Source organism: Tasmannia lanceolata, unplaced genomic scaffold, assembly GCF_043159265.1.
Source record: "Tasmannia lanceolata isolate RefF3 unplaced genomic scaffold, GAP_Taslan_0.1 ptg000018l, whole genome shotgun sequence".
Classification (NCBI taxonomy): domain Eukaryota; kingdom Viridiplantae; phylum Streptophyta; class Magnoliopsida; order Canellales; family Winteraceae; genus Tasmannia; species Tasmannia lanceolata.
This window is the reverse complement of record NW_027518695.1, coordinates 62277393-62286982: the sequence shown is the minus strand read 5'-3', so window position 1 is coordinate 62286982 and position 9590 is coordinate 62277393. Positions and strand designations below refer to the sequence as shown.

At 40.1% G+C, this 9590-nt stretch overlaps 1 long non-coding RNA gene across 1 annotated transcript; it reads left to right on the top strand.

Annotated features, from left to right (window-relative positions):
- Positions 1 to 335: 335 nt before the first annotated feature.
- On the top strand, positions 336 to 5580 carry LOC143851099 (uncharacterized). Its single transcript, XR_013236212.1, has 2 exons — positions 336 to 883; positions 4082 to 5580. It is a non-coding gene; the product is annotated as an uncharacterized LOC143851099 (long non-coding RNA).
- Positions 5581 to 9590: the final 4010 nt, after the last annotated feature.

Genomic DNA, 9590 nt, shown 5'->3' with positions numbered 1-9590 from the left:
TTGGTATGTTACTATGTTTTGTTTGATGAGAGTTTCTCTCACCAATATATTTTGATTGCCGAGTTATGTGTCCCGCGTTTTACCAAATTACTCATAAGTCATGTTGAATGTTGAAACTTCAAAACCAAAATCCATTTTACCCTTGTAAGTACCGTTTAAAACCAGAAAACCCAAAAATTTGCTTTGCTTTGTTTTCGGGTCGATCAAAATGTGTTGTCTGTTCAGCTTTGCCATTCGCGTGTTGCATACGCTCTGCCAAAGAGGGGCATCTGTAGACACCCCATTTTGACCGAACCCCAAATTGTCATTCTGTAGACACCCCATTTTGTTTTGTTTTAATCAATAAATAAATTAGTGTGTTAAATCCATGTGAGAACCCCCTCTATCATTGATTTATATGTTTTAGGTCATTAATATCTTGATCTGACTTTACGGATCATCAATCGGGACAAAATAAGCTAGGGTCACTTCATAGCCCGGACCCTGATTCCATTCCGAGACCCGATTTCCGTAAATCGTTAGATCAATGGCAGATCATGACCTGGTCTAACCATCCAAAACCACCTAACCTCTCCTCTCATCCTAACCATTCAAACCTCACCTAACCTCACCTAACCTCTCCTCCCATCATAACCATCCAAACCTCACCTAACCTCACCTAACCTCACCTAACATCACCTAACCTCACCTAACCTTACCTAACCTCACCTAACCTCACCTAACCTCCTATCCCATTCTCCTATAAATACCCTCTCATCTCACCAAAGAAAAGGAGGAAAAAAAAGAAAAGAGGAGAGAACCCCTCTCTTAGAAAATTCAAGCCCTCTCTCTAGACCAAATCCCTCTTCTCCATAAGTTTGCATGGAATATCGTCTACAAAAAGGTATGTCTTTTGGAATTTTATTTTCTTTTCTATATTTGTAGGATTGAGTGTTGTTTTGCGTATATTTTGGTTGATGTCATGTTTAATTTTGTACTAGTTTGGCCTTGGTCATGTTCTCACTTATGCTAAATATAATTAATGTGTTAGGGTCATTAGAACCTATTTGCAATGGGATGTTGAAATCATTGGCTTGTTAGGGAATTTAGATTTCTTTTGGGAAAACAATTCATTAAAAATTTTGAACATTTACAAGAAAGAAAACTTGAATTTTACATGAATTATCAAAACCCATTTAATTTGGCTTACAAAACCTCCATCTTTCAATTGATAACAACAGCCCCCACTCCAATTTGATAACAACAGCCCCCACTCAATCTCAAGAACCCAATATTCATACCCCACCTTGCCAAGTAGATAAAAACAACCCCTTTTTCAAACATCCCATTTGAATCTAATCTCAGGCCCATTCAAGCCATTTTTCATATTCACCGTCTTTTAATCACTAAAAAAATAAGAACTATCAAAAGAAAACATGGGGGTGCCAATATCATTCCCGTCATAGTGCTAGCTGTTAGACTTTAAACAGATTTTTCGACCTCTAAACAACAGAATCGTGGGAAATGGTTAACTACAAAGTCGTAGATATTTTCGTGCCGTTTCCAACGAGTATTCGTGCTAGATCAGACAGCGAGCGGTTAAAAAGTTAAGTCCAAAATGGTTGCGGCACACCTTTAGGCATTTCCAGTTTAATGTTGCTGTCCTTTTGTTTGCAACACAAATTCGAACCTCTAAATCACAGATTTACAAACAATGGAGAACTACAAAGTTGTAGCCCTATAAAAGATCTTTCCAACGCATGTTTGTACGTTGAATTTGGCCAAGCGGTTAAAGAGTTACGACAGTTTTAGTGGGCTGCATTTGTCAGATCTTTTAATGGTCAATGGTTTGTCGAATTTGTGCAATTGTCAAAACTTGGTTGTGTTAACGTCATTTTCCAAACCAAAATCGAAAGACATTAATCTAAAGTACATCCAACCTAAAATTAACAAAACTAAAATTCACCCATTTAAAATCCACTGATAAAAATCCGTTAAAAGCCATTAACCAAAAGACCACTAAAAATTTCAAATGAAACTAAAACCTTCTAAATAAACAACTTTAAAAGCTACCAAACACACTAAATACCTTCAGATAATAAAAGCTTCAAGAAAACTCTAAAAGTTTCCACAAACCCAAAAGAATTCGAGATTCCCAAGAGCCGGTGGATTCAAAATTCCTTTAGGAACCCTTAGAGCCCAATTTAGGAACACTGGTGTCGTGTCGTGTCGTGTCCTAAGTTTTAGGGAGTCTTAGGTTTTAGGGAGTCCTAGAGTCAGGAGTCCGGCCTCATCACGGACGCTTGCTATGTATAGCAACCGTGCCATAGGTCTAGTTACACTAGTCACCCAATCTTTCCCTAGGACAAGCCTAGTAAACTAGGATGTAAGGCAAACCTGCATTAGTCTAAGGGACCATTTGCATTTAGATGAGAATCATATAGCATCTTAGATGAAATCTTAAGATAATAAAATCCTCAACTTGAATTAAATAACTTCTCCTAAAACTGTTGAAACAGTCAATCTCGTCTAGGTCGGTGTCCTAGTTGAGTTAGGCATAAGTAGCTTAGCTTAGGTGCACCGAACTACGTCGACTCTGATCCCAGTGAGGCTTGGGTACGTAGGCAGCTTGGATGTCTGATGGCATACCACCCGCGAGTCGGCACCACAAACAAATTGTGGTGTTTTGTATATTAATTTTCTTGTAAATGCTTAATCAAATCACTTAGGACTTTCCATGAAATTAGAATTTTAGGAGAACTTTCACTTAGATTGAATCCAGACAAATTAATAAATCAAGATACACATTTAGGATTCACATTGAAATTAGATCATAGGATGCATGTCACTTAGTTCGCACATTAACATAGAGTTGAATGAGCCATTTAAAATAAATTTAAAAGAGTTAGCTTTTGGAATCGAAGACCGATTATCGGGCAAGAATGGTGCATGTGGTGGATAACTCCCCATACCTTCCATTCTCGTAACCAGGTAGCGAGTTTAGATTTCTGGTTAATTACGGGTCCTAGATCCCACATCTAGGTGGCGACTCTGTCAGTCTCTTTCGTGTGGAATTCGGATTGCCTTAGTGATCCCAAGTTCACAGGAAAGATTAATTCAAATCAATAATAAAATGCACACGCCAATCGCGTGGATACGAGAGACCAAGAGAGAGAGAGCGGCGGCTCGCGCCCCACACCCCTCTCGCGGGATCGGGTACCACAGTCTGGCGACTCTGCTGGGGATCACCTAACTTCATTAAAATTCCAAAAGATAATTCATTTGAATTTAATTTAACCGGCTCATAAGAACTCTATCTCTTGTATACTTGTCAGATTAGTTTGTCTTGTTTTATTTTCTCATCACATTTTACTCAAACTTAATCTAACAAAACCTGAAGGCATCATAGATCGCGCGAACTTATTGCACACAATTACATCACTTGCATCTAAACCCTTGCATCTCACGTGCACACACGTCCTATTTTAGGAACCCGGAGTGTTATCTAGCATGGTTGACTGGGATTTCATCACCTGGTGCCTCTGTGCTAGAGAAGCATTCCACCCTTAGCCTAGTACCTTTATGGTACGTAAACGGATCTCTTGTTCACGTACTGATACGCCGGACACTGGTACAGTATATCGAACAGGGATTCGCGCTAAGGGAACTCTTGGCCTTACCCCTAGATTAACCCACACATGCATGTAGTATACGAACACATGTGCATCATGTGTGTGAGCCTAGTTTAGGATATCCTACCCATTGGTGTCTAGATTAGGCCGTGGTCCATCTTCCAATGGTCACGATCGGTCCTTAGATACACGAACAAAGTCATGAGTCGAGATTCTCTCTCCACTCCGATAGATTAGGATTAGGGTTGATGCCTTCAGGTAACACTGATAAAATGTGAAAAAAAAAAAAAAAATTCCCTTTGGGTTAGGATATAAATCCCATAATTTTCAAAGATCTCATAGGATTAGTCATTCATGATCTATCCGTTGAAAGCAATCTTATGCTATCTCATCTAATCTTTTGATCGTGCGTCTTTCGTTCTTCTGTCATACGATTCGATCGTATCTTCATGCCATCCCCTAACTGGCAGATGCAGAATCTCACAATCTTTCGATTATGCGTTCTCATGATCTGATCATGCCTGGTCCAGATAATCCAATCTTGCTTGTACCCCTGGTCTGTTCCTCCTCTAGGGGCTACCTTTTTCAAGATTATTTTGCTAAGTCCTTCAGAGTTCACTCTCAGAATCATTGAGCTAGGGGCATTTCCCTATGCGAATCAGTCATCATTGTCCAAAATTGAAAGTATCAGCCATGATGATGTTCAGAACGAACCAGCCTTCGCCGAGCCTTCAACGCCAAACAGTTGCAGCAGTTAAAGTTTTAGTCACTTACTATTTTATGTTGAGTCAGTCATCATGGTCAGTATAATTGTTGAGTCCGGTCTTACAGTTAAAGGTCAATGCCTAGTCCAGTCAAGTTATCTTCTGTTTCTCTTTCTTATTTAGAGTTGTGAATCGTGAGCATGTTCAGGATAGGTCGTCTGATGTAATAGCTTTTCTTTAAATAAAATTTCAGTCAGTTCCAAAAAGTTCACTTGTGTCTGTTCTTAAGTGTGCTTCTGATCTTAAAATAAGACTCCCTCCTCAAATGAGGACAAAATTGACGAAACTCCACTTGAGTCACAGCAATTACTTGAACGAGAGGAGGAGCGCCAATCCCAACCTTTCAAAGATGAAATTGAAATGATAAACACTGGCACTGAAACTTTGATTCAGTGAATGCCGATTGAAAATACATTACCCTCTAAAGAGTGTGAAGAATTGATAAAATTATTTCAAGAATAAGAAGATTGTCTAGAAAAGCTACAACCGATACCAGGGGCAAGACATAGATGGAAAGCTCAAAGAAAATGAAGAAAGTGAGAAGATATATGCTATACAAGGGGCATAGAGTGGAAACAACTTTCATATTTCCAATCAATGACCTTGGTTCTCAAATTCATAAAGCCAACAAATTCAAGATGAAAAGTTCAAGAGCAAACAATGAAAAGTGATCATCAGATATCGAGAGTACGAATCCATAGATGGAGGATGTCAAAGAACAAGTTTCGCTCTATGAAAGTCAAAAGCACGTATTAGAATCTTGAAAGAAGAAGATCCATTATCTCTTACCTGGAAATGCCGTCAAACTCCGCGAAAAAAAAAAAACAAAAGAGAAAAAAAAAATAATCAGTACCAGAGGGACTCTAGTAACCTAGATCGATTCCCAATCTGAACATCGAAAGGCCTCCTTTGGCCGATTAAATCCCAAAATCAAAACCCAATGTCAAAAGAATACCGATTTGCAAACCCTTCGAGCCTAAATCAAATTTTCTTGAAAACCCATCAAACTTGGGGCATTCCCCCGAACTACGCGAGACCTGATCCCTATACTGGGGTACGTAGGCAACTCGGTTGAACCGAGTTCGGTCGATTCAAAAAGGAAAAGAAATTCAATCCTTTCAAAAAAAAAGAGAGGGACAAGTTCCAAAAGAAGAGAAGTTAATTGTTCCAGAAAGAAAAGAAAAAAGAAAAAAAAAATCAAACAATTTATCTTCAAACTAGGGGCATTCGCCCTGAACTACACACGACCTGATTCCTACCTTGGGATATGTAGGCGACCTGTTCACAGGTTCGGTCGAAATCTTTGTTGAGCCTTAAGCCATTCTTTGAAAAGCCCTATCCTACCTATAAAAGTCCTTCTGGTGTTCAGAACTAATGAGCTAGGTCCTGAGATACAATAAAAAAATGAAATGATGATGAATAAGAAAAATAACGGAGTTTGAAGATCTGCTAGACTGAAAACCTGAAAGGGCGGTCTAGGCAAAATTTAAGATCATTCCCCTGCTAAGTTGAAAACCCGAAAGGGCGGCTTAGGCAAAAGCTAAGGGGATAGCCTGCTGGATCGAAAACCTAGAAAGGTGGTTCAGGCAAAAGTTAAGGCTAGCGCGGTCCGCCAAGTTAAAAACCCTGAAGAGGTGACTTGGTCACGGTAAGAGAATCAGTATAAGAAGGCAACAGCCGGTATCAAGACTGAAGATCAACTGAAGTTCAAGCAAATTCAAGTGATATCCTCAAAACTGGGGGCATTGAAGCTAAGCAATCTTAGGGGTCGTAATTAAATTCTTGAGGCATTACTGTTTCGAGGAAGAAGTCCGGTGTTTACCAATTGAAAAACTATTCCTTGAAAGGATAGACTTACCAAACAAAACATTAACTAAGTCAGAAGCATCACTATGTTTGTCAGTATAGTCAGTCAATCTTTATTATTCTAAGTTCACTCCTTCAGGGCTGCTCAATCCTTTGAGTAGTGCCTTTCATCTAAGTTTTCTCTTTAGAAAGAGTCAATTGTCGTTCCTATGTCCAAATGATGTAACTGTCTTGGTGAAGGAGGCCAGGCCTAGGCAGCTCCCTGCAATTATACCTGAAAGAGCTCGAGAATTTAGTCAAACAACTTCATTTCAAAGAAGATCAGCTCAGAAAAATTCAGAAGTAGAAACATCAGAAAGCCCAGCTTCCGTAAAAAGATCATACCCCAGGAAGGCACCTTAAGCTTGGAAGAACCTCAGATGCAATGGTGGTTGAGCCAATTTCTCAGAAAGATGAACCATTCAAATTCATAATTCACTTCCGGTTAGTTATCCTGGTCAAGAAATGTTTATCTAAACACCTGTCAAGAAGCAGATCCCGCTTTTCCATGTTAATATCCAAGAGAGTCGTTGTTCTAAATTACCAATCTCAAATGTCTTGTTCAAGGTTTCAGTTATCAAAATCCCCAGAAGACAAGACCAGCAGTCTCTTTGAGAAAAATCTTGTTGAAGTTTCATAAAAATGTTCCTAATCCATTCTTGCTAGTAATGGTTCTTCGTTCCAAAGGTTTGCCGTTTCATCATTCGTCAAAGTCCTAGTTTCCAACATCTTTGTCGGGCACGATCCATAATATCCCCGATTTCATTGAGTTCAAAAAAATAAAAAATTCATCAAATCCAATCTTACGTCAAATTCAAGTTCATGGAAAATCTCTAAATTCTTCGAGCCCGTTTGTGAACGGTACCTCTTTTCTCGAGCCCATTTGCAAATGGCCTCGTCTTCTCCTTGAGCCCGTTTGTGAACGGTGCCTCATCTCTCGAGTCCATTTGTGAATGGTTTCGTCTTCTCCTTGAGCCCATTTGTGAACGGTGCCTCATTTTCTGAGTTCATTTATGAATGGTCTCATGTCCTCCTTGAGCCCGTTTGTGGACGGTGCCTCATTTCTCAAAAAATCAAAAATTCATCAAATCCAATCCCCAATTCAAAAAATCCAATCCTACGTCAAATTCAAATTCATAAAAATCTCTAAATTTTTCATTGTTGAATTCATCAATCAAAGCTATCTTGTGTCGTCGAGCCCGTTTGTGAACGGTGCCTCATTTCTCGAGCCCATTTGTGAATGGTCTCGTCTTCTCCTTGAGCCCGTTTGCGGACGGTACCTCATTTCCCAAAAATAAAAATTCATCAAATCCAATCCCCGATTCAAACAAATCCAATCTTACGTCAAATTCAAGTTCATGAAAAATCACATGTCCTCTTTGAGCCCTTCTGTGAAAGGTGCCTCATTTCTCGAGGCCGTTTGTGAATGGTCTCGTCTTCTCCTTGAGCCCGTTTGCGGACGGTACCTCATTTCCCAAAAATAAAAAATTCATCAAAACCAATCCCCGATTCAAACAAATCCAATCTTACGTCAAATTCAAGTTCATGAAAAATCTCATGCCCTCTTTGAGCCCGTTTGTGAACGGTGCCTCTTTTCTCGAGGCCATTTGGGGATGGTCTCGTCTTCTCCTTGAACCCGTTTGTGAACAGGTTTCTCATTCTCTGAGTCCATTTGTGAATGGTCTCATGTCCTCTTTGAGCCCGTTTGTGAACGGTGCCTCTTTTCTCGAGGCCATTTGTGAATGGTCTCATCTTCTCCTTGAGCCCGTTTGCGGACGGTACCTCATTTTCCAAAAATAAAAAAATTTATCAAATCCAAATCCTTAATTAAAAAATAAAAATAAAAATCCATTCCTACGTCAAATTCAAGTTCATAAAAAAATCCCTAAATTCTTCGAGCCCGTTTGTGAACGGTGCCTCATTTCTCGAGTCCATTTGTGAATGGTCTCGTCTTCTCTTCGAACCCGTTTGTGAACAGGTGTCTCATTCTCTGAGTCCATTTGTGAATGGTCTCATCTTCTCCTTGAGCCCGTTTGTGAACGGTGCCTCATTTTCTGAGTCCATTTGTGAATGGTCTCGTGTCCTCTTTGAGCCCGTTTGTGAACGGTGCCTCATTTCTCGAGTCCATTTGTGAATGGTCTTGTCTTCTCCTTGAGCCCGTTTGTGAACGGTGCCTCATTTCTCGAATCCATTTGTGAATGGTCTTGTCTTCTCCTTGAGCCCGTTTGTGAACGGTGCCTCATTTCTCGAATCCATTTGTGAATGGTCTCGTCTTCTCCTTGAGCCTGTTTGTGAATGGTGCCTCATTTCTCGAGTCCATTTGTGAATGGTCTTGTCTTCTCCTTGAGCCCGTTTGTGAACGGTGCCTCTTTTCTCGAATCCATTTGTGAATGGTATCTTCCTCCTTGAGCCCGTTTGTGAACGGTGCCTCATTTCTCGAGTCCATTTGTGAATGGTCTTGTCTTCTCCTTGAGCCCGTTTGTGAACGGTGCCTCTTTTCTCGAGTCCATTTGTGAATGGTTTTCTATCCTCCTTGAGGCCGTTTGTGAACGGTGCCTCATTATCCAAGTCCATTTGGGAATGCTTCTTATCCTCGTTGAACCCGCTTGTGAGCGGCGTCTCATCTCCTTCTAAAAACTGTTTGAGAGCGATCTTTGTCCTTTCCCTTCAGAATCCATTCGAAAATGATATCTCATTCTCTAATTGCCCGTTTGTGAACGGCGCCGCATCGAGTTTTTATTATTATTCAAGTTCTAGGGTTTCATCTAAGGTTTTGCATTATGTTAAGGTGCGTTGTGTCTAGAGAGTCCTTTGTCGATTAAAACTACGCAAAATGGTTCTGTCATTTTTAACTTTGGTATTCAATGACTACGTCATCTCTACCAAAGAGGGGCATCTGTAGACACCCCATTTTGTTTTGTTTTAATCAATAAATAAATTAGTGTGTTAAATCCATGTGAGAACCCCCTCTATCATTGATTTATATGTTTTAGGTCATTAATATCTTGATCTGACTTTACGGATCATCAATCGGGACAAAATAAGCTAGGGTCACTTCATAGCCCGGACCCTGATTCCATTCCGAGACCCGATTTCCGTAAATCGTTAGATCAATGGCAGATCATGACCTGGTCTAACCATCCAAAACCACCTAACCTCTCCTCTCATCCTAACCATTCAAACCTCACCTAACCTCACCTAACCTCTCCTCCCATCATAACCATCCAAACCTCACCTAACCTCACCTAACCTCACCTAACATCACCTAACCTCACCTAACCTCACCTAACCTCACCTAACCTCCTATCCCATTCTCCTATAAATACCCTCTCATCTCACCAAAGAAAAGGAGGAAAAAAAAGAAAAGAGG